Source organism: Dendrobates tinctorius, unplaced genomic scaffold (assembly GCF_039654945.1).
Source record: "Dendrobates tinctorius isolate UK_male_01 unplaced genomic scaffold, ASM3965494v1 ptg000062l, whole genome shotgun sequence".
Taxonomy (NCBI): domain Eukaryota; kingdom Metazoa; phylum Chordata; class Amphibia; order Anura; family Dendrobatidae; genus Dendrobates; species Dendrobates tinctorius.
Window position 1 is genome coordinate 7,244,663 of NW_027361730.1, and position 26,707 is coordinate 7,271,369.

Below are 26,707 nucleotides of genomic sequence, written 5' to 3' on the forward strand. Positions count from 1 at the left end.
TCACTTTTGTCACAGGCAGCTGTGCCATCGAGCCTGTCACATAGCACTCAGATATCAGTGGGCCTCACACAATCCACAAGTGTCCAGTGTCCAAAAGTGTGCGCAGAGATTCAAAATCTCCCTTATCCTCTCGTCACTTTGGTCACAGCTGTGCCATCGAGCCTGTCACATAGCGCTCAGATATCAGTGGGCCTCACACAATCCACAAGTGTCCAGTGTCCAAAAGTGTGCACAGAGATTCAAAATCTCCATTATCCTCTCGTCACTTTTGTCACAGGCAGCTGTGCCATCGAGCCTGTCACATAGCACTCAGATATCAGTGGGCCTCACACAATCCACAAGTGTCCAGTGTCCAAAAGTGTGCGCAGAGATTCAAAATCTCCCTTATCCTCTCGTCACTTTGGTCACAGCTGTGCCATCGAGCCTGTCACATAGCGCTCAGATATCAGTGGGCCTCACACAATCCACAAGTGTCCAGTGTCCAAAAGTGTGCACAGAGATTCAAAATCTCCATTATCCTCTCGTCACTTTTGTCACAGGCAGCTGTGCCATCGAGCCTGTCACATAGCACTCAGATATCAGTGGGCCTCACACAATCCACAAGTGTCCAGTGTCCAAAAGTGTGCGCAGAGATTCAAAATCTCCATTATCCTCTCGTCACTTTTGTCACAGGCAGCTGTGCCATCGAGCCTGTCACATAGCGCTCAGATATCAGTGGGCCTCACACAATCCACAAGTGTCCAGTGTCCAAAAGTGTGCGCAGAGATTCAAAATCTCCATTATCCTCTCGTCACTTTTGTCACAGGCAGCTGTGCCATCGAGCCTGTCACATAGCGCTCAGATATCAGTGGGCCTCACACAATCCACAAGTGTCCAGTGTCCAAAAGTGTGCGCAGAGATTCAAAATCTCCATTATCCTCTCGTCACTTTTGTCACAGGCAGCTGTGCCATCGAGCCTGTCACATAGCACTCAGATATCAGTGGGCCTCACACAATCCACAAGTGTCCAGTGTCAAAAAGTGCGCGCAGAGATTCAAAATCTCCATTATCCTCTCGTCACTTTTGTCACAGGCAGCTGTGCCATCGAGCCTGTCACATAGCGCTCAGATATCAGTGGGCCTCACACAATCCACAAGTGTCCAGTGTCCAAAAGTGTGCGCAGAGATTCAAAATCTCCATTATCCTCTCGTCACTTTTGTCACAGGCAGCTGTGCCATCGAGCCTGTCACATAGCGCTCAGATATCAGTGGGCCTCACACAATCCACAAGTGTCCAGTGTCCAAAAGTGTGCGCAGAGATTCAAAATCTCCATTATCCTCTCGTCACTTTTGTCACAGGCAGCTGTGCCATCGAGCCTGTCACATAGCGCTCAGATATCAGTGGGCCTCACACAATCCAAAAGTGTCCAGTGTCCAAAAGTGTGCGCAGAGATTCAAAATCTCCATTATCCTCTCGTCACTTTTGTCACAGGCAGCTGTGCCATCGAGCCTGTCACATAGCGCTCAGATATCAGTGGGCCTCACACAATCCACAAGTGTCCAGTGTCCAAAAGTGTGCGCAGAGATTCAAAATCTCCCTTATCCTCTCGTCACTTTGGTCACAGCTGTGCCATCGAGCCTGTCACATAGCGCTCAGATATCAGTGGGCCTCACACAATCCACAAGTGTCCAGTGTCCAAAAGTGTGCGCAGAGATTCAAAATCTCCATTATCCTCTCGTCACTTTTGTCACAGGCAGCTGTGCCATCGAGCCTGTCACATAGCGCTCAGATATCAGTGGGCCTCACACAATCCACAAGTGTCCAGTGTCCAAAAGTGTGCGCAGAGATTCAAAATCTCCCTTATCCTCTCGTCACTTTGGTCACAGCTGTGCCATCGAGCCTGTCACATAGCGCTCAGATATCAGTGGGCCTCACACAATCCACAAGTGTCCAGTGTCCAAAAGTGTGCACAGAGATTCAAAATCTCCATTATCCTATCGTCACTTTTGTCACAGGCAGCTGTGCCATCGAGCCTGTCACATAGCACTCAGATATCAGTGGGCCTCACACAATCCACAAGTGTCCAGTGTCCAAAAGTGTGCGCAGAGATTCAAAATCTCCATTATCCTCTCGTCACTTTTGTCACAGGCAGCTGTGCCATCGAGCCTGTCACATAGCGCTCAGATATCAGTGGGCCTCACACAATCCACAAGTGTCCAGTGTCCAAAAGTGTGCGCAGAGATTCAAAATCTCCATTATCCTCTCGTCACTTTTGTCACAGGCAGCTGTGGTCACATAGCGCTCAGATATCAGTGGGCCTCACACAATCCACAAGTGTCCAGTGTCCAAAAGTGTGCGCAGAGATTCAAAATCTCCATTATCCTCTCGTCACTTTTGTCACAGGCAGCTGTGCCATCGAGCCTGTCACATAGCACTCAGATATCAGTGGGCCTCACACAATCCACAAGTGTCCAGTGTCAAAAAGTGCGCGCAGAGATTCAAAATCTCCATTATCCTCTCGTCACTTTTGTCACAGGCAGCTGTGCCATCGAGCCTGTCACATAGCGCTCAGATATCAGTGGGCCTCACACAATCCACAAGTGTCCAGTGTCCAAAAGTGTGCGCAGAGATTCAAAATCTCCATTATCCTCTCGTCACTTTTGTCACAGGCAGCTGTGCCATCGAGCCTGTCACATAGCGCTCAGATATCAGTGGGCCTCACACAATCCACAAGTGTCCAGTGTCCAAAAGTGTGCGCAGAGATTCAAAATCTCCATTATCCTCTCGTCACTTTTGTCACAGGCAGCTGTGCCATCGAGCCTGTCACATAGCGCTCAGATATCAGTGGGCCTCACACAATCCAAAAGTGTCCAGTGTCCAAAAGTGTGCGCAGAGATTCAAAATCTCCATTATCCTCTCGTCACTTTTGTCACAGGCAGCTGTGCCATCGAGCCTGTCACATAGCGCTCAGATATCAGTGGGCCTCACACAATCCACAAGTGTCCAGTGTCCAAAAGTGTGCGCAGAGATTCAAAATCTCCCTTATCCTCTCGTCACTTTGGTCACAGCTGTGCCATCGAGCCTGTCACATAGCGCTCAGATATCAGTGGGCCTCACACAATCCACAAGTGTCCAGTGTCCAAAAGTGTGCGCAGAGATTCAAAATCTCCATTATCCTCTCGTCACTTTTGTCACAGGCAGCTGTGCCATCGAGCCTGTCACATAGCGCTCAGATATCAGTGGGCCTCACACAATCCACAAGTGTCCAGTGTCCAAAAGTGTGCGCAGAGATTCAAAATCTCCCTTATCCTCTCGTCACTTTGGTCACAGCTGTGCCATCGAGCCTGTCACATAGCGCTCAGATATCAGTGGGCCTCACACAATCCACAAGTGTCCAGTGTCCAAAAGTGTGCGCAGAGATTCAAAATCTCCATTATCCTCTCGTCACTTTTGTCACAGGCAGCTGTGCCATCGAGCCTGTCACATAGCGCTCAGATATCAGTGGGCCTCACACAATCCACAAGTGTCCAGTGTCCAAAAGTGTGCGCAGAGATTCAAAATCTCCATTATCCTCTAGTCACTTTTGTCACAGGCAGCTGTGCCATCGAGCCTGTCACATAGCGCTCAGATATCAGTGGGCCTCACACAATCCACAAGTGTCCAGTGTCCAAAAGTGTGCGCAGAGATTCAAAATCTCCATTATCCTCTCGGCACTTTTGTCACAGGCAGCTGTGCCATCGAGCCTGTCACATAGCGCTCAGATATCAGTGGGCCTCACACAATCCACAAGTGTCCAGTGTCCAAAAGTGTGCGCAGAGATTCAAAATCTCCATTATCCTCTCGTCACTTTTGTCACAGGCAGCTGTGCCATCGAGCATGTCACATAGCGCTCAGATATCAGTGGGCCTCACACAATCCACAAGTGTCCAGTGTCCAAAAGTGTGCGCAGAGATTCAAAATCTCCATTATCCTCTCGTCACTTTTGTCACAGGCAGCTGTGCCATCGAGCCTGTCACATAGCGCTCAGATATCAGTGGGCCTCACACAATCCACAAGTGTCCAGTGTCCAAAAGTGTGCGCAGAGATTCAAAATCTCCCTTATCCTCTCGTCACTTTGGTCACAGCTGTGCCATCGAGCCTGTCACATAGCGCTCAGATATCAGTGGGCCTCACACAATCCAAAAGTGTCCACTGTCCACAAGTGTGTGCAGAAATTCTAAATCTCCCCTGTCCTATAGACACCTTGTACCTTGTTTTACATTACTATATAGTTTGTTGGATTTTGTCTACATTTCTACCAAAAATGAGGAAGGCTGGTGGAAGAGGCCGTGGAATTGGGCGGGGGTTGGCAGCTGGTAATGATGGTGTTGGTGGTGGATCTGATGGTAGTGGCAAGAGCAAAATAGGACCGAATGCAGGAGGTGCTGACCCTGCGTCATCGTCTGGCTACATAAGGCCTCGAACGCTTAGTTTTCTAGGAGTTGGCAAACCGCTTTTAAAGCCAGAGCATCAGGAAAAAGTTTTGTCTTATATTGCTGACTCAGCCTCCAGCTCTATCGCCTCCTCTTCTTCAGTTGTAAAAAGTAAAAGCACTGAGTCGTCATTGGAGGCTCATGTTCATGAACCACACCTTTCCTTGTGTCCTTCACCCCAACCAAGATTGAAGGATGACGCAGGCCATACTACTGATTACTCCATGGAGCTGTTTTCACATACCATGCCTGGATTATCAAGTGAAATGGTGAATTACCCAGGCCAAGATGAATCTGACATGGAGTGCACTGATGCACAGACGCTGATGGATGATTCTGCTGGTACATTCACTCAGAGCTACATTGTCCTCGCAGTGTACAGAGCCAGATTCTGACCCTGATGAGACTCAGGTGCCCCTTCCCGCACACTATACCACCATACACGGTGACACAGAGGAAGGTGCACATGACATAAAAGAGGAGGTGATGGATGACCCAGTTGTTGACCCAGATTGGCATCCATTGGGGGAAGAGGGTGCTGCTTCCAATAGCTCAGATGAGGAGCATCCACAGCAGACATCGACATCGCAACAGCTGTTATCTGGCAGGCCCGGAGCACTCCAAAGACAGGTTCCAAACATCAAAAGAGTTGCTGGACAGCTGTCCAGAGGGTCAAAAGATCACAGCGTGCTAGGCCGCAAAATGTCTGCCAAAGTAGGAAGAGTGCAGTGTGGCACTTTTTTGAACAAAATCCTCATGATCAGGCCAAGGTTATCTGTAAGAAGTGCGCAAAGACCTTTAGCCGAGGGAAAAATCTGAAAAATGTGAATACCAGTTGCATGCTTAGACATTTAACCAGCATGCACTTGCAAGCGTGGACACAACACCAAACCTCAAGTGCCACATGTGCAACTGATCACAACGAAGGTAGTCAGCAACGCTACATTGTTTCCCCCACTGTAAGCCCACCGGTTAGCACAGCAGCAAATGTTGAGGTGTCGTTGCAAGACCACAGCAGTCAGGGAATCCCACTGTTATATCAACGAAAGACTGATTCTAGGCCATCAGAAAGAACACCAACTCCATCACCATCATCAACACTCTCTCAGTCCGCCCTGTCCACCGCTACTTCCACCATATGCAGCTCTCAAGTCCAGCTCACCCTCCCAGACACTATGAGTAGGTCAAGAAAGTACTCAGTCTCTCATCCGCGTACACTGGGTTTGAATGCCCACTTTGCCAAACTAATCTCGTTTGAGATGATGCCCTTTCGGTTGGTGAAAAGCACAGCTTTCCGCGAACTCATGGCCTATGCAGTACCACGCTATGACCTACCCAGTCGCCACTTCTTCTCTCGCAAAGCCATCCCAGCCCTCCACCATCATGTGAAAGACCGCATTGTCCATGCACTCAAGCAGTCAGTGAGCGGAAAGGTGCACCTCACAACTGATGCATGGTCCAGTCGGCATGGCCAGGGCCGTTACGTGTCCATCACTGCGCACTGGGTTAATGTGGTGGATGCAGGGTCCACAGGGGACAGCGGTGGTGGGACAGTGCTGCCTAGCCCACGGTATAGGAAACAGTTGGCTGTAGGCGTTCGACCTTCCTCCTCCTCCTCCTCCTCCAGAAGCGAAAGCTCGTCCACAGAGCGCAGTCGTACGAGCACTCCATCTGCAGCTGCCACTGTTGCACACGATGTGTCCCCCTATCGAGCAGCTAGTGGAAAGCGTCAGCAGGCTGTGTTGAAGATGATGTGTTTGGGCGACAGACACACCGCCGAGGTGCTGGCCGAGTACTTGAAGCGACAAACTGAGTCATGGCTGGGCAGTGTACATCTTGAGGCAGGCAAGGTAGTTAGTGATAACGGGCGTAATTTTGTGGCAGCCATAGCCCTTTCAAAACTCAGCCACATACCTTGCTTGGCTCACACCTTGAACCTGGTGGTGCAGTGCTTCCTCAAAAATTATCCGGAGTTAACAGCCCTGCTCCAGAAGGTGCGAAGACTGTGCGCGCACATCTGCCGGTCGCCTGTACACTCCGTTCGTATGCAGAAGCTGCAGCGATTGCTCCACCTTCCCAACCACCGCCTCATTATCGACATTGCAACAAGGTGGAACTCCACCCTGCACATGGTGGAGCGGCTGTGCGAGCAGAGGCAGGCCATAATGCATTTGTGGGAGGATACATGACCAGGCACTTTGAGAGCAGACATGGAGTTGACAGGCGTGTAGTGGTCGAAGCTGAAAGACCTTTGTAAAGTCCTTCAGTGTTTTGAGGAATGCACACGGCTGGTAAGCGCAGACGACGCCATCCTAAGCATGAGCATCCCACTTATGCGTCTGCTCATGCAAACTTTGACGCACCTTAAGGAGCAGGCGTCTGCAGCCAATGTTGATGAGGAGGAAGAGGAGGAGGGAATCCTTGATGACATTCAGCCATTGTCTGCTCAGGGACCTCTCCTGGACGAGGTGGAGGAAGAGGAGGAGGAGGAGGAGGATGATGGGGATGATTACTTAGGGGAGGAGGATGCATCTCGTGGGGCAAGTGAAAATGTTGGCGTGGCAAGGTCTGGTACAGGGTTTGTGCGTGACTGGAGGGATGTGGATTTGCCAGAAAGTGCCCCTCCACCCAGCACTCGCAGTGCATCATTAACACCGGGAACATTGGCCCACATGTCAGATTATGCCTTGCGGATCCTAAAAAGGGACCCCCGCATTGCCAAAATGATGAACGATGACGACTACTGGTTGGCCAGCATCCTGGATCCACGCTATAAAGGCAAATTACAAAACGTCATGCCACAGGAGAACCTTGACCTAATATTGGCTAATAAACAAGCAACTCTGGTAAATCGGTTGCTTGAGGCATTCCCAGCACACAGCAGCGGTGATGGTTCTCACACGAGCCGTACGGGCCGGGGGCAGCTTGGCAGAGGTGTTTGTGGTGCACACAGCAGAAGTGGCGTTGGAGACAGGGGTTTCATGACAATGTTGTGGACTGATTTTTCAAATACCGCTCACACAACTGGTAATACTGCATCGATGGAAAGTGACAGGAGACAGCAGTTGTCAACTATGGTTACAAACTACTTTTCCTCCCATATCGATGTTCTCCCACACAGGTCATTCCCCTTTGACTATTGGGCCGCTAAACTGGACACCTGGCCTGAATTGGCCCAATATGCCTTACAGGAGCTCGCTTGCCCAGCTGCAAGTGTGCTATCGGAAAGAGTCTTCAGTGCAGCTGGATCAATCCTGACAGAAAAAAGGACCCGTCTGTCAACCCAAAATGTGGATGATCTAACCTTCATTAAAATGAACCACGCATGGGTTTCCAAGGATTTTGTCCCACCTTCCCCTGATGACACATAGGGTGACAGAAAAATGGCTTGCTTTGGTCCACCTCTTCCTGGTACTTCACTTATTTCGCCTTTTGCATCAGCTGAATGTCCAACATCAACATATGCCACTTTCTAAAACTCCCTAACTGTGCTGCCTCCCCCTCCATGGCCGGGGTCAACACCTAGCGCACGACACCGTGCGAGTGCCGTTGCCCTGGACAGGTGGGTAGGCCGACTCTTGGGCACGGGCACTGGCACAGGGTCCCTCATAGTGCAATCAAGTGTCTCTGACGGTGGGGGTGCACACCCGCCGTCAGACACACCGCTGTACTATGAGGGGCCCAGTGCCAGTACCGACGCCCACGAGTGGGCCCCCCTTGCTTGGGCAGGGCCCCAGCATTTGCAATCTTTACCTCTCCCTGCTCCTCCGCTGTGTAATCTGGGCCGTCAAATCCATACTGGGCCTAACACCGCCTGCCTCCTGAGACATATATTTTGAATGTGTACGCTATCCATACATGTTATCCAGGGATACGGTACCCTTTCTAACCTTTGTGCAATCACGTGCAATCCATACTGGGCCTAACACCGTCTGAGCCTGCCTCATGCTGTATAGACATATATTTTGAATGTGTACGCTATCCATACATGTTATCCAGGGATACGGTACCCTTTCTAACCTTTGTGCAATCACGTGCAATCCATACTGGGCCTAACACCGTCTGAGCCTGCCTCATGCTGTATAGACATATATTTTGAATGTGTACGCTATCCATACATGTTATCCAGGGATACGGTACCCTTTCTAACCTTTGTGCAATCACGTGCAATCCATACTGGGCCTAACACCGTCTGAGCCTGCCTCATGCTGTATAGACATATATTTTGAATGTGTACGCTATCCATACATGTTATCCAGGGATACGGTACCCTTTCTAACCTTTGTGCAATCACGTGCAATCCATACTGGGCCTAACACCGTCTGAGCCTGCCTCCTGAGACATATATTTTGAATGTGTACGCTATCCATACATGTTATCCAGGGATACGGTACCCTTTCTAACCTTTGTGCAATCACGTGCAATCCATACTGGGCCTAACACCGTCTGAGCCTGCCTCATGCTGTATAGACATATATTTTGAATGTGTACGCTATCCATACATGTTATCCAGGGATACGGTACCCTTTCTAACCTTTGTGCAATCACGTGCAATCCATACTGGGCCTAACACCGTCTGAGCCTGCCTCATGCTGTATAGACATATATTTTGAATGTGTACGCTATCCATACATGTTATCCAGGGATACGGTACCCTTTCTAACCTTTGTGCAATCACGTGCAATCCATACTGGGCCTAACACCGTCTGAGCCTGCCTCATGCTGTATAGACATATATTTTGAATGTGTACGCTATCCATACATGTTATCCAGGGATACGGTACCCTTTCTAACCTTTGTGCAATCACGTGCAATCCATACTGGGCCTAACACCGTCTGAGCCTGCCTCATGCTGTATAGACATATATTTTGAATGTGTACGCTATCCATACATGTTATCCAGGGATACGGTACCCTTTCTAACCTTTGTGCAATCACGTGCAATCCATACTGGGCCTAACACCGTCTGAGCCTGCCTCCTGAGACATATATTTTGAATGTGTACGCTATCCATACATGTTATCCAGGGATACGGTACCCTTTCTAACCTTTGTGCAATCACGTGCAATCCATACTGGGCGTGAGAACGGCTGGCGAGCTGTTAAGCAAGCTACAGCACCTGTCCAGACAAGTACAGGGATTCCCTAGCGAGGAGACTTATTTGATTGTTTTCAATGTTGGGACAGCAATTTTTGGGGAGCACTATACTCTGGAGAATGATAGATGGGGCCCACCATACACTGGAACATTCCAAAGGTGGACATCAGACACTGGAGCAGCATTTACAGGGCCCATTATACACTAGAGCATTAGAAATGGGGCCCATTATGTTTGGTGCATTATTTGGGCCCATAAGACAGTGGAGCTTCATCCATGGGGACCAACATATACTGTAGCATTATGTGGAGCTCATCATATACTGTTTCAAACATTATATGGGACCAATGATTCTGTATGGAGAAATAGATGGGCCTCGTCATGAGATGTAAAAAGTGAGGTATTTTTCATTGTACTATACCGCTATTTATCTGCCGTATCGGAGCTTGATGAGTTGTGGTATGTGTTAAAGGGGCGCTCTTTCGCCCAGGGCACATGAAAACCTGCAGCCAGCCCTCCCCCCCCCCACAACTTTAGCCAAATAACCCCCATTTTTCAGTGCGTAACTTGTATTATGAAGTTAATTAAGGTTGACAAGCTTAAGTAAGAAGAATTGATGCTTTTGGCATTCAAATGGGCACTGTAGGTGTGTTTCCTGTCCTCCTCTCACTGCCGACTTTTATTCCCCATTGACTTACATTGGGTTTCGTGTTTCGGGACGACCCCGAATTTTCCCTATAATCGGACGATCTTGCTCGACCCGACTTTTGGAAAAGTCGGGTTTCACGAAACGAAACGCGACCCTAAAAAACCAAAAGTCGCTCAACTCTAGTCTGGACTCCTCGTCGTCCCCATCTTCCATCTCTCTGCACTTGGACTGTTTTGGCAGAGGGCTTACAGACGTGATGTCATTGTGCTCTCTGACCAGAATGCTTCTGTCAGTAAACGCAGAAGACATCATGGCGGTGGAGCAGGGAGAGGTAAAAGTATTTCAACTTTGCAAATGCTGTGATCCTGAGCAAGCAGGGGGGGCCCACTCGTTGGCGACGGCACTGGCACAGGGCTCCTCATAGCACGGTGGTGTGTCTGACGGCGGGTGGGCGGTGTGTCTGATGGCAGGTGGGCCCCTCCCACCGGCAGAGACACTTTTGCGTACTATGAGGGGCCCTGTGCCAGTGCCGTTGCCCATGAGTATGCCCCCCACCTGCTCAAGGAACCTGCACTTTCATCTGCACCTTCCTCTTTGTCACTGTGTAAGGTGGTATAGTATGCGGGAAGGGGAACTTGAGTTTCCTCAGGGTCAGAATATGGCTGTGTAGAGTGCGAGGGGAATGTAGTGGTCTGGGTAAATGTACCAGCAGAATCATCTAGTAGTGGCTGGGCATCAGTGCACTTGTGGCGCCCCCATGAGTACGGTCACCACAGTGGCATTACCTTCCTCCTAGGGAGTGTGATGTCATTCTTGGGAGCAACGAAGGATCTCTCTAGCAGTTAAACCAACAAACAACACAGTTCCCACTCCAGGCCAGCAGGGAGACCTCTGAACCTGACTGCTGAGGAGCTGCTCTCTGTGGTCTGGAGCAGGTAAGTTAGGGCAGTCTGTGAAGGGAAGGGGAAGTGTGTGGACCTGAGAAGGGGAGCTGGAGGATGAGCAGAGTTAAGGCTCACTCCTAGCTGGAGCGCATGGTCGGGATTACGGTCTCCGAGTTTGTAGGGACACTGACGGTCCTGCAGCAGGAACCGGAGGAAGTAGCAGCTGTAAATGCTCTGTACCCAACTAAGGCTCGGAGGCCCCAGCAGCAACGTGTGTGAGCCAGAAGGAAAAGGCTATGGCTGCCTGCCTTATGAGAAAGTTCCAAAAGAGAGTCAACAGGGGGAACTTCAGTGAACTTAGTACTGAGAGTACCTCAGGTAAGCGCTAGAACAGAGGCCACACTACCTATCTGCAGAGAGAGAATTCCAAATTTGCTTCCAGGCTGACCAACTCCTTCTCCATCTGTACTCTGGGTCCTGGATGGCACTTACCAAGTACAGGTAAAGGAACTACACGACTGTGTCTGTCATCTTTCTCCTGCGCCTGGCGCACGGCTCTGCTACATCCTGCACTGCACACCATCTACCAACTCTTTCCTCTGCTCTGCGACTACGGCCCTACCTGTGCAGGGCTTCTACATCTTAGCTGCACCACAGCATCTCTCCCAGAGAAGCGACACTGCAGCGCTGGTCTATGTGATCAGAAACCACAGGTGGCGTCACGTATCATTCACCTATAAATGTTATTCCCCCTTTGCATGGACGCCCAGGGTCACGGAGCAGGTCATCACCACCAACGTGACACATCCCTGTGAGACACCGGCCCGGTACCGATTAACCCCACTGCACTGGCTGGCCACCCACACTCCATGTCAGATTCATCTTGGACTGGGGAATTCACGATTTGACTTGATAACCCAGGTATGGTATGATAAAAAGAGCTACGTGGACTAATGTGAAGTGTGGCCTGCTGCATCATTCACTTTTGGTGGGGGTGAAGGACACAAGGAAAGGGGTTCTTCCTGACCAGGAGCAAGCACTTGACGACTCAGTGCTTGCATTTTTTGAAACTTCAGAAGAGGAGGGCATATTTGCTGGAGTCTGTTTCATCAATGTAAGCCAAAACCTGTTCCTGATGCTCCGGCTTTAAAAGCGGTTAACTTACTCCCAGAAAAGGTAGCCTTCCAGGTGTTCCTGAGCCAGACCATGACGCAGGCTCAACACCTCCTGCCTTAGCTGCTATTGTGCCTTTGCCACTACCAGCAGATGCACCACCACCATCAGCACCAGCTGGCCCCCCCACGCCCACGGCCTCTTTCACCAAACTTCAAAATGTTGCAGAACATGAACCCAAAATAACATCAGATATATGGTACTGTATCAGAAGCGTACAGCTCTATACAGTCAAAGGATGATTGTCAATCTCCCTATATATACCATCAGTCACACAGAGACGCTCACAGGCTCAGTATGGATTAGACAAGAATATAAAAAGTAGAAAAAGTGTACAGTATCATCAGATAGCAGGTATATATAGTATAGTTTAAACATTCTAAATCTCCGTAGATATTTGAGGAGGCAGACACAGACGCTCTCAGGCTCAGTATGGATTACAACATAATATAAAAAGCCATAAAACGGTAATGGATCTGAAGAGTACAGCTGTACACAGTGTAGGAGTCATTGCTGTTAATCTCAGTATTTACTTTCACAGTCAGAAAATAACTCTCACTTTGTCAGTTTGGATTAGACCAGAATATAAAAAGCAGTAAATGGTTAATGTATCACAAGCGTAGAGCTGTATACACTAGAGTTGGTGTAATTTTTAAATGTACATCTTAATTGCAGGAGTAACCCACAGACTGTCACACGCTCAGGATGGATCACACCACAATATAACAAGAAGATCCGCAAGAAATAATCACACATGTGGGACAATGTTCCAAGTGTCAATGATACACTTAGAGTGGTGGGTGGAGGAGGACTTCCTGGCAGAAAGGGTACAGTATCACCAGATACCTGGTATATATAGCATAGTTTAAACATTAAAAATGTACGCCTATATATTCAGGAGTAGTGCTGAGCCACCCCGCTAGTGTTCCAGTTTGTTTTGGTTCGTCGAACACCATTGAAAACAATGGCAGGCAAACACAAACACATACAAACACATAGAAAACAATTACAAAACACCTTAAAAAGTGTTCAAAAGCAGACAAAATGCTCAGAATTAGAGTTGAGCGAAACGGGTGGAAAAAATTCAAAAGTCGCTGACTTTCGGCAAAGTCCGGTTTCATGAAATGAAACCCGACCTTAGCGTGAGGTCGGCCACGAGGTCGGCGACCATCGCACCAAAGTTGCATTTCGAAAGATGCTTTAGTGCCCTTTTTCAGCCAATCAGGAAGAACGGACACTGTGGGCAACGTGATGACATAGGCAGCAGTCACCACCATCTTTGAGAAGGGCATGCAAGTGATTGGCTTGCTTTGTGTGGCATCACAGGGGGTATAAAAAGGCGTGCATGCCGACCGCCATGTTACTTATGCTGATCTCAGAATAGGGAGAGTTGCTGCTGATGATGATTCTATAGGGAGAGCGTTAGGAAGGCCAAAAGAAAAAAAAACGCTTCTGCTGATAGCGCTTTTCACTGTAGTTAGTGTGCAGTGAAAGGTGAAGATTTTTGCTTTTGTGCAGCAGCGCTGGTGGTGATTAGGCTGCCTTTTAAGGCTACCTGCATTGCTGTGTGCACACTGGTGTTCAAACTGCTTTTTTAAAAGCAATCCAAATTTTATTGTTTTGTCCTGGTGAGGTACTGAGCGTTCATTTTTTCACACACCATACACCGGTGTACGCTCCTCACACAGTACCGTGTACCGGCTGTTATCACGACCAAATTGAAGCTATCTGTGTGTGACTCTGTAAGGAAAAGCCGAGGAGTTTGTCCGTTCTTACAGACCTACACCTTAGAGTTTTGTCCCTTTTTCAAACAGTTTCGTATATTTGCTGTTTGATTACATTCAAAACTAGAGAGAGCGTGTGTCAGTCCGTATACAAAAACACGGAGCTTGACAATTTGTACGCGGTGTACGTGTACGCTCCTCACACAGTACCGTGTACCGGCTGTTATCACGACCAAATTGAAGCTATCTGTGTGTGACTCTGTAAGGAAAAGCCGAGGAGTTTGTCCATTCTTACAGACCTACACTCTAGGGAGATTCCAATTCTGCCCAATTCTATATACACCTTGTAGTTTGTCATACACTAGGCAAATTTTGCCTGTTACATTGCTGTGTAATATACACAGGGCCTGACAGAATCCAACTGTGTCCTGAAGTCTGTAGAGAGATTCCATTTCTCCCCTGTCCTCTATACACCTTTTTAACACCATCCAGAATCAGCCTGTTACTTTGAGGTGTATAATACACAGGGCCTGACAGAATCCAACTGTGTCCTGAAGTCTGTAGAGAGATTCCATTTCTCCCCAGTCCTTTATACACCTCTTTTACACCATCCAGAATCAGCCTGTTACTTTGAGGTGTAAAATACACAGGGCCTGACAGAATCCAACTGTGTCCTAAAGTCTGTAGAGAGATTCCATTTCTCCCCAGTCCTCTATACACCTTTTTACACCATCCAGAATCAGCCTGTTACTTTGAGGTGTAAAATACACAGGGCCTGACAGAATCCAACTGTGTCCTGAAGTCTGTAGAGAGATTCCATTTCTCCCCAGTCCTCTATACACCTCTTTTACACCATCCAGAATCAGCCTGTTACTTTGAGGTGTAAAATACACAGGGCCTGACAGAATACAACTGTGTCCTGAAGTCAGTAGAGAAATTAAAATACTCCCCAGTAATATATACACCTTGTACCTTGTTTTACAGTACCATATAGTTGGTGGTATTTTGGGTACATTTTCCCCAAAAATGAGGAAGTGTGGTGGAAGAGTCCATGGAAGTGGGCGGGGGTTGGCAGCTGGTAATGAGGTGTTGGTGGTGGATCTGCTGGTAGTGGCAAAAGCAAAATAGCACCAAATGCAGGAGGCGTTGAGCCTGCGTCATCGTCTGGCTCCACAAGGCCTCGAAGGCTCCCTTTTCTGGGAGTAGGTAAACCGCTTTTAAAGCCGGAGCTTCAGGAACAAGTTTTGGCTTACATTGCTGACTCAGCCTCCAGCTCTATCGCCTCCTCTTCTGAAGTTTTAAAAAATAAAAGCACTGAGTCGTCATTGGAGGCTCATGGTCATGAACCACACCTTTCCTTGTGTCCTTCACCCCAACAAAAATTGAAGGATGCGGCAGGCCACACTACAGATTACTCCATGGAGCTGTTTTCACATACCATGCCTGGGTTAGCAAGTCAAATTGTGAATTCCCCAGTCCAAGATGAATCTGACATGGAGTGCACTGATGCACAGCCACTGCTAAATTTTCCTGCTGGTACATTCACTCAGAGCACAACATTGTCCTCGCAATGTACTGAGGCAGAAGCAGACCCTGATGAAACTCAGGTGCCCCTTCCCACATACTATACCACCTTACATGGTGACATAGAGGAAGGTGCACATGAAATTGAAGAGGAGGTGATGGATGACCCAGTTGTTGACCCAGATTGGCAGCCATTGGGGGAAGAGGGTGCCGCTGCCAATAGCTCAGAAGAGGAGGAGGAGGATCCGCAGCAGACACCGACATCGCAACAGCTGTTTTCTGGCATGACCGTAGCAGTCCAAAAACGTGTTACAAAAACCCATAGGGTTGCAGGACAGCTTGGCCAGACGGTCAAATTAGCACAGCGTGCAAGGTCTCAAAATGTCTTCCATAGTAAGAAGAGTGCAGTGTGGCACTTTTTTGAACAAAATTCTAATGATCAGGCAAAAGTTATCTGTCAGAAGTGCGCAAAGACCTTTAGCCAAGGGAAAAATCTGAGAAATTTGAATACCAGTTGCATACTTAGACATTTAACTACCATGCACTTGCAAGCGTGGACGGACTACCAAACCTCACGTACCACATGTTCACCTGCTCTGAATGAAGGTAGTCAGCAACGCTACATCGCTTCCCCCACTGTTTTCCCACCGGTTAGCACACCACCAGCAGCAAATGTTGAGGTGTCATCGCAAGGCCAAAGCAGTCAGGGAATCACAATGTTATATCAACGAAAGACTGAATCTAGGCCATCAGAAAGAACACCAACTCCATCAACATTATCAACCCTCTCTCAGTCACCCATGTCCACCGCTAGTTCCACCATATGCAGCTCTCAAGTCCAGCTCACCCTACCAGAGACTCTGAGTAGGACAAGAAAGTACTCATCCTCTCATCCGCGTACACTGGCTTTGAACGCCCACATTGCCAAACTAATCTCGTTAGAGATGATGCCCTACCGGTTGGTTGAAAGCGCAGCTTTCCGCAAACTCATGGCCTACGCAGTACCACGTTATGACCTACCCAGTTGCCACTTCTTTTCTCGCAAAGCCATCCCAGCCCTCCACCTTCATGTGAAAGACCGCATTGTCCATGCACTCAAGCAATCAGTGAGTGGAAAGGTGCACCTCACAACTGATGCATGGTCCAGTAGGCATGGCCAGGGCCGTTACGTGTCCATCACTGCGCACTGGGTTAATGTGGTGGATGCAGGGTCCACAGGGGACAGCAGTGGTGGGACAGTGCTGCCAAGCACACAGTATAGGAAACAGTTGGCTGTAGGCGTTCGACCCTCCTCCTCCTCCGGAAGCGAAAACTCATCCACAGAGCGCAGTCGCATGAGCACTCCATCCGCAGCTGCCAGTGTTGCACATGAGGTGTCCCCCTATCGATCAGCCAGTGGAAAGCGTCAGCAGGCTGTGCTGAAGATGATGTGTTTGGGCGACAGACACACCGCGGTGGTACTGGCCGACTACTATCAGCGACAAACTGAGTCATGGCTGGGCAGTCTACATCTTGAGGCAGGCAAGGTAGTTAGTGATAACGGCCGGAATTTTGTGGCAGCCATAGCCCTTTCAAAACTCACACACATACCTTGCCTGGCTCACACCTTGAACCTGGTGGTGCATTGCTTCCTCAATAATTATCCTGAGTTAACAGGCCTGCTTCATAAGGTTCGAAGACTGTGCTCGCACATCCGCCGGTCGCCGGTACACTCCAGTCGTATGCAGATGCTGCAGCGATTGCTCCACCTTCCCAAGCATCGCCTAATTATCGATGTTGCAACAAGGTGGAACTCCACCCTGCACATGGTTGAGCGGCTGTGCGAACAGAGGCAGGCCATAATGCATTTGTGGGAGGATACACGGGCAGGCACTTTGAGGGCAGACAATGGAGTTGACAGGTGTGCAGTGGTCGAAGCTGAAAGACCTCTGTTAAGTCCTTCAGTGTTTTGAGGAATGCACACGACTGGTAAGCGCAGACGATGCCATCATAAGCATGAGCATCCCACTTATGCGTTTGCTCATGCAAACTTTGACGCACATTAAGAAGCAGGCGTCTGCAGCCGAGGAGGAAGAGGAGGAGGGAAGCCTTGATGACAGTCAGCCATTGTCTGGTCAGGGAAGTCTCGTGGACGAGGTGGAGGAAGAAGAGGAAGAGGAGGAGGAGGCTGATGATGGAGATGATTATTTAGGGGAGGGGGATGCTTCTCATGGGGCAAGAGAAAATGTTGGCGTGGCAAGGTCTGGTACAGGGTTTTTGCGTGACAGGAGGGATGTGGATCTGCCAGAAAGTGCTCCTCCACCCAGCACTCGCAGTGCATCATTGACACCGGGAACATTGGCCCACATGTCAGAATATGCCTTGCAGATCCTAAAAAGGGACCCCCGCATTGCCAAAATGATGACCGATGACGACTACTGGTTGGCCAGCATCCTGGATCCACGCTATAAAGGCAAATTCCAAAACATAATGCCACAGGAGAACCTTGACCTAATATTGGCTAACAAACAAGCAACTCTGGTAAACCGGTTGTTTGAGGCATTCCCAGCACACAGCAGCGGTGATGGTTCTCACACGAGCCGTAGGGGCCGGGGGCAGCTTGGAAGAGGTGTTCGTGGTGCACACAGCAGAAGTGGCGTTGGAGACAGGGGTTTCATGACCATGTTGTGGAATGATTTTTCAAGTCCCGCTCACACGACTGGTATTATTGCATCGATTGAAAGAGACAGGAGACAGCAGTTGTCAACTATGGTTACAAACTACTTCTCATCCCATATCGATGTTCTCCCTCACAGGTCATTCTCATTTGACGATTGGGCCGCTAAACTGGACACCTGGCCAGAATTGGCACAATATGCCTTACAGGAGCTCGCTTGCCCAGCTGCAAGTGTGCTATCGGAAAGAGTCTTCAGTGCAGCTGGATCAATCCTGACAGAAAAAAGGACCCGTCTGTCGACCGAAAATGTGGTTGATCTAGCCTTCATTAAAATGAATAATGCATGGGTTTCCAAGGATTTTGTCCCACCTTCCCCTGATGACACATAGGTTGCCAGAAAAATGGCTTGCTTTGGTCCTCCTCTTCCTCGGACTTGAACAATTTCACCTTTAGAAGCAGCTGAATGTCCCAGATCAACATATGCCATTTTGTAAACCTCCCTAACTGGGCTGCCTCCCCCCATGGCCGGGGTCACCACCTAGCGCACGCAACCGTGCAAGTGCCGTTGCCCTGCACAGGTGGGTGGGCCGACTCTTGGGCGTGGGCACTGGCACAGGGTCCCTCATAGTGCAATCAAGTGTCTCTGACGGTGGGGGTGCACACCCGCCATCAGACACACCGCCGTACTATGAGGGGCCCAGTGCCAGTACCGACGCCCACGAGTGTGCCCCCCTTGCTTGGGCAGGGCCACAGAATTTGCAATGTTAACCTCTCCCTGCTCCTCCGCTGTGTTGTCTGGGCTGTCAAATCCTTCACTGGGACTGCCACTACAAATTTGTTGAACTGATGATGGTTAAGACGTAGCTATGCCCTGTCCCGCTGTCCGGGCTCTAGCTTTAGATGATCAATGGCTTCCATTTCTTATGGACATCGACTCACAGTGACATGCAGTGGTGGTTTATCATCAGCTTTCACAGTTTTTCTACTCACAGACGTGTGACATTCCGGCGCACATTTTTAAATGTGCCCTCTCATGCCAATCCCATAGAATCGCCTACGGCCTGTGGCTTCTGTCTTTTGCACTCCAAAGTTATGTGACAGATCATGATAGGCAGTGAGCACCATGTTTACATCTCTCCCTGTGATAAAAATTGGATGGAGATGAGTAACGCTGATGGGATCAAACGGTACTGCGATACAATAACACTTTCTTCACAAAGAAATGTTTTCGCTGTCTCCACACACAAATTAATTGAGAGTCAGCATCGCCTCTGAGAATTGTGACGGAAGTTTTTCCCGTGATTCTTAATTCCTATATTTCTGCAATCACTAGACTTTATGTCAGTAATTGTATGCATCTGATTTCCTATTGCGGAGAGGCTGGACTGTCTTACTGAGACAGAAATATACAGTGGGGAAAAAAAGTATTTAGTCAGTCAGCAATAGTGCAAGTTCCACCACTTAAAAAGATGAGAGGCGTCTGTAATTTACATCATAGGTAGACCTCAACTATGGGAGACAAACTGAGAAAAAAAAATCCAGAAAATCACATTGTCTGTTTTTTTTTCATTTTATTTGCATATTATGGTGGAAAATAAGTATTTGGTCAGAAACAAAATTTCATCTCAATACTTTGTGATATATCCTTTGTTGGCAATGACAGAGGTCAAACGTTTTCTGTAAGTCTTCACAAGGTTGCCACACACTGTTGTTGGTATGTTGGCCCATTCCTCCATGCAGATCTCCTCTAGAGCAGTGATGTTTTTGGCTTTTCGCTTGGCAACACGGACTTTCAACTCCCTCCAAAGGTTTTCTATAGGGTTGAGATCTGGAGACTGGCTAGGCCACTCCAGGACCTTGAAATGCTTCTTACGAAGCCACTCCTTCGTTGCCCTGGCGGTGTGCTTTGGATCATTGTCATGTTGAAAGACCCAGCCACGTTTCATCTTCAATGCCCTTGCTGATGGAAGGAGGTTTGCACTCAAAATCTCACGATACATGGCCCCATTCATTCTTTCATGTACCCGGATCAGTCGTCCTGGCCCCTTTGCAGAGAAACAGCCCCAAAGCATGATGTTTCCACCACCATGCTTTACAGTAGGTATGGTGTTTGATGGATGCAACTCAGTATTCTTTTTCCTCCAAACACGACAAGTTGTGTTTCTACCAAACAGTTCCAGTTTGGTTTCATCAGACCATAGGACATTCTCCCAAAACTCCTCTGGATCATCCAAATGCTCTCTAGCAAACTTCAGACGGGCCCGGACATGTATAGGCTTAAGCAGTGGGACACGTCTGGCACTGCAGGATCTGAGTCCATGGTGGCGTAGTGTGTTACTTATGGTAGGCCTTGTTACATTGGTCCCAGCTCTCTGCAGTTCATTCACTAGGTCCCCCCGCGTGGTTCTGGGATTTTTGCTCACCGTTCTTGTGATCATTCTGACCCCACGGGGTGGGATTTTGCGTGGAGCACCAGATCGAGGGAGATTATCAGTGGTCTTGTATGTCTTCCATTTTCTAATTATTGCTCCCACAGTTGATTTCTTCACTCCAAGCTGGTTGGCTATTGCAGATTCAGTCTTCCCAGCCTGGTGCAGGGCTACAATTTTGTTTCTGGTGTCCTTTGACAGCTCTTTGGTCTTCACCATAGTGGAGTTTGGAGTCAGACTGTTTGAGGGTGTGCACAGGTGTCTTTTTATACTGATAACAAGTTTAAACAGGTGCCATTACTACAGGTAATGAGTGGAGGAAAGAGGAGACTCTTAAAGAAGAAGTTACAGGTCTGTGAGAGCCAGAAATCTTGATTGCTTGTTTCTGACCAAATACTTATTTTCCACCATAATATGCAAATAAAATGAAAAAAAAAACAGACAATGTGATTTTCTGGATTTTTTTTTCTCAGTTTGTCTCCCATAGTTGAGGTCTACCTATGATGTAAATTACAGACGCCTCTCATCTTTTTAAGTGGTGGAACTTGCACTATTGCTGACTGACTAAATACTTTTTTTCCCCACTGTATATGAATATTTAAAAATACCTCCAAAAGTGTATACTGGTGTACGCTTCAAATACATTTCCTTTTTTCTACTTTTTAGATTGCTGTCTTATCCATACTGAGAACACGGAGATTTTAAATGTTTTAACTATGCTATATATACCTGCTATCCAGTGATAATGTACCCTTTCTCAACTTTGTACTATCTGGTCAAATCCATATTGGGCCTGAGACCGTCTGAGCCTGCCTCCTGATCTATAGACATAGGTTTTTAACGTGTAAACTATGCTATACATACCTGTAATCCGGTGACACGTTACCCTTTCTCACCTTTGTCCAATCACGTCTAATCCATACTGGGCCTGAAACCGTCTGAGCCTGCCTCCTGATCTATAGACATAGGTTTTTAATGTGTAAACTATGCTATACATACCTGAAATACGGTGATACATTACCCTTTCTCACCTTTCTCCAATCACGTCTAATCCATACTGGGCCTGAGACCGTCAGAGCCTGCCTCCTGATCTATAGACATAGGTTTTGAATGTGTAAACTATGCTATACATACCTGTTATCCGGTGATACGTTACCCTTTCTCACCTTTGTCCAATCACGTCTAATCCATACTGGGCCTGAGACCGTCAGAGCCTGCCTCCTGATCTATAGACATAGGTTTTTAATGTGTAAACTATGCTATACATACCTGTAATCCGGTGATACATTACCCTTTCTCACCTTTGTCCAATCACGTCTAATCCATACTGGGCCTGAGATCGTCTGAGCCTGCCTCCTGATCTATAGACATAGGTTTTTAATGTGTAAACTATGCTATACATACCTGTAATCCGGTGATACGTTACCCTTTCTCACCTTTGTCCAATCACGTCTAATCCATACTGGGCCTAAGACCGTCTGAGCCTGCCTCCTGATCTATAGACATAGGTTTTTAACGTGTAAACTATGCTATACATACCTATAATCCGGTGATATGTTACCCTTTCTCACCTTTGTCCAATCATGTCTAATCCATACTGGGCCTGAGACCGTCTGAGCCTGCCTCCTGATCTATAGACATAGGTTTTTAATGTTTAAACTATGCTACATATGCCTGTTATCCAGTGATAATGTACCCTTTCTCAACTTTGTACAATCTGGTCAAATCCATACTGGGCCTGAGACCATCTGAGCCTGCCTCCTTATCTATAGACATAGGTTTTTAATGTTTAAACTATGCTATATATACCTGCTATCCAGTGATAATGTACCCTTTCTCAACTTTGTACAATCTGGTCAAATCCATACTGGGCCTGAGACCGTGTGAGCCTGCCTCCTGATCTATAGACATAGGTTTTTAATGTGTAAACTATGCTATACATACCTGTAATCCGGTGATATGTTACCCTTTATCAACTTTCTACAATGTTGTCGAATCCATACTGGGCCTGAGAACGGCTGCCGAGCTGTTAAGCAAGCTACAGCACCTGTGGTTTGGACATGTAATTTTTCATTTTTTCAGGAAAGCCGGTAAGGCCTAATTCCATAATTGCGGTTGACCTGCACTTACTGGGAAATCATCGTTCGCGGGGAATAATTGGAATCCCAGATCCCCATCACTAACGGTGTTCAGCGGGTTATCAGCACCTGTAAGCGACAAAAGCTGGTCCTTTCAGTGTAGCGCGCATGCAGCCCCGGACATGTAAGGGCATGATAGACCTGTTATTGCTCGATCTCGCATGCCAGAGCCTCGCGAATCCCTCTAGTAAGCTTGACGCGTACCGCGGGGGCATGCCCGAGTCTCGGTCGTTAACGGAATAAAGCTGAGAAATCGCTAGCACAACTACAAACAGACATACCACACCACACACAGAATCGACATAGCTTGCAATCTGTCTGTCACGGCCGCCGCTGATACTCACCTGCCGTGTCCTGTGCGCACCTCCCGGCGCGCACCCGCTCCCCGGCGCGTCCCCGCTGCTGACCTCCGGCCTCCCCGACGTCGCTCCCACGCTCCTCTGGCCGGAGCTCTGACGGCGTCATGTGACGCGGTGGCTCCTCCCCCAACATGGCGGCGCCCATCATCTATTTCTGGCAGGCATCTCCCCAGGTAAGACGCCTGTGAATCGTTCTCGGACTGCTGTCCTTTTGGCCAGCGCCCTGCACGCTCTCAGGCCCTGCTACACTTCACCTCCTACCCCCGCTCTGTTAGGTTTCCTTGACTGTTCTCTTTTGGTTCGCTCCTCTGGCTGTTCCGTTTCCCTGTCTCCTTCCCGGTGTGCTAGCTCCCTGTGGACTCCTTGTCCGTGCCCTCTCTTACCAGCTCTCTCTCTCTTGCAGCCTCCAGCCACTACCTGCTTCGAACCCTCCAAGTGTCTGCGTCCTTCTGTCTCCTACCACTGACCTCCCATGCCGCTGCTCTGCTGACTCTCCACCCTAGTTCCTCTGGTGCTCACCCAGTCGCCCCTTTGGCTCCGGCTGTCACGGTTCCATCCCTTGTGGGCCTGCCCCTAACACTCCCTGTATAGGGGGTGGCTCCACCTGGTCCAGCTCGCCCGCAGGGGCTCTGGGGCCGTGACCCAGAGGGTCCACTACGTGTTGCTCTCCTTGTTTTCTGCCACCCATAACACCCCGTAACACTGTCCATCTTTTATGTAGCTTGTATGGTTGTGGTTTCCCGGGTGGAATAATTAAGCCACAGGCGCCACTCCTGGTGGTGCCCTTTTGGACATTCCTTTAAGGTTCAGCTTTGCAATCATACAGCCCCCGGAAACCAAACACTTTGCCTTCATGGACGCTATTTGGAGGTTCATGGGAATAACGCCGCCCCATCGGCAGATGGCATAATTTATTGGTGGGAAGTCCGACGGTATACGATCGTGTTCGATTTCAGAATTTTTTTTTTTTTTGGTTTGTATTTTACATTTTTATTCCAGCCTTTCTTGACTTCATAAGGGCATGACAAGCCTATATCTGTGTCTCCTCCACCTCCTCCTTTTACTCCTCCACCTCTTTTCTAAATGTAGTTGCCCTTTTCCATATGTTATTTTTGTCTTCTGAACATTTTGTCTGCTTTGGGACACCTTTAAAGGTGTTTTGTAATTGTTTTCTATGTGTTTGTATGTGTTTGTGTTTGCCTGCCATTGTTTTCAATGGGGTTCAACGGTGTTTTTGGAACGTTCGACAAACATTCGACAAACTTGCCTCCTGTGCGACGACCCAAAACACTAGCGGTGGCTCAACACTACTCCTGATATATAGACGTACATTGTTAATGTTTAAAGTATGCTATATATTCTACCCTTTCTGCCAGGAAGTCCTCCTCCAACCAACACTCTAATTGTATCATTGACACCTGTAACATTGTCCCACATGTGTGATTATTTCTTGCGGATCTTCTTGTTATATTGTGGCGTGATCCATCCTGAGTGTGTGAGTGTCTATGGGTTACTCCTGCAATTTAGATGTACATTTAAAAATTACCCCAACACTGTACACAGCTCTACCCTTGTGATAAATTACCCATTTACTGCTTGTTATATTCTGGTCTAATCTAAACTGACCAAGTTAGAGTTATTTTCTGACTATGGAAATAAATACTGAGATTGACAACAATGATACCTACACTGTGTACAGCTGTACTCTTGAGATCCATTACCGTTTTACAGCTTTTTAGATTGTGTTGTAATCCAATACTGAGCCTGAGAGTGTCTGTGTGTGCCTCCTCAAATATCTATGGAGATTTAGAATGTTTAAACTATACTATATATACCGTCTATCTGATAATACTGTACACTTTGTCTAATTTTTATATTCTTGTCTAATCCATACTGAGCCTGTGAGCGTCTCTGTGTGACTGATGGAATATATAGGGAGATTGACAATTATCCTATGACTGAATAGAGCTGTACGCTGCTGATACAGTGCCATATATCTGATGTTATTTTGGGTCTATTTTCTGCAAAATTTTGAAGTTTGGTGTAAGAGGCCGCGGACGTGGGTGTAGGGGGGCCAGCTGGTGCTGAAGGTGGTGGTGCATCTGCTGGTAGTGGCAAAAGCACAATAGCAGCTAAGGCAGGAGGTGTTGAGCCTGCGTCATGGTCTGGCTCTGGAACGCCTGGAAGGCTACCTTTTCTGGGAGTAGGTTAACCGCTTTTAAAGCCGGAGCATGAGGAACTGGTTTTGGCTTACATTGCCGAAACAGACTCCAGCAAATATGCCCTCCTCTTCTGAAGTTTCAAAAAATGCAAGCACTGAGTCATCGAGTGCTAGCTCCTGGTAAGGAAGAACCCCTTTCCTTGTGTCCTTCACCCCCACCAAAAGAGAATGATGCAGCAGGCCACACTTCACATTAGTCCATGTAGCTCTTTCTATCATACCATGCCTGGGTTATCAAGTCAAATTGTGAATTCCCAAGTCCAAGATGAATCTGACATGGAGTGTGGGTGGCCAGCCAGGGCAGTGGGGTTAATCGGTACCGGGCCGGTGTCTCACAGGGATGTGTCACGGTGGTGGTGACCCGTTCCATGGCCCTGGGCGTCAATGCAAAGGGGTGAATAATGTTTATAGGTGAATGATACGTGATGCCACCTGTGGTTTCTGATTAGATTGACCAGCGCTGCAGTGTCGCTTCTCTGGGACAAATGTTGTGGTGCAGTTAAGATGTAGAAGCCCTGCCCAGGTAGGGCCGTAGTCACAGGGCAGATGAAAGAGTTGGTAGATGGTGTGCAGTGCAGGATGTAGCAGAGCCATGTGCCAGGCACTGGAGAAAGATGACAGACACAGTCGTGCAGTTCCTTAACCTGTACTTGGTAAGTGCCATCCAGGACCCAGAGTACAGATGGAGAAGGGGTTCGTCAGCCTGGAAGCCAATTTCGAATTCTCTCTCTGCAGATAGGTAGTGTGGCCTCCGTTCTAGCGCTTATCTGAGGTACTCGCAGTGCTGAGTTCAATGAAGTTCCCCCTGTTGACTCTCTTTTAGAACTTTCTCGTATGGCAGGCAGCAGTAGCCTTTTCCTTCTGGCTCCCACACGTCGAAGCTGGGGCCTCCGAGCCTTAGTTGGGTACAGAGGATTTACAGCTGCTACTTCCTCCGGTTTCTGCTGCAGGAACGTCAGTATCCCTACAAACTCGGAGACCGGAATCTGGACCATGCGCTCCAGCTAGGAGTGAGCCTTAACTCTGCTCATCTTCCAGCTCCCCTTTTCACTTACACACACTTCCCCTTCCCTGCAGAGTGCCCTAACTTACCTCCTCCCGACAACAGAGAGCAGCTCCTCAGCAGTCTGGTTCAGAAGTCTCCCTGCTGGCCTGGAGTGGGAAATGTGTTGTGTGTTGGTTGAACTGCTAGAGAGATCCTTCAGTGCTCCCAAGCATGACATCACACTCCCTAGGAGGAAGGTAATGCCACTGTGCCGACCGTACTCCTGGGGACGCCACAAGTGCACTGATGCCTAGCCACTGCTAGATGATTCTGCTGGTACATTGACCCAGACCACTACATTCCCCTCACACTCTACACAGCCAGAATCTGACCCTGAGGAAACTCAGGTTCCCCTTC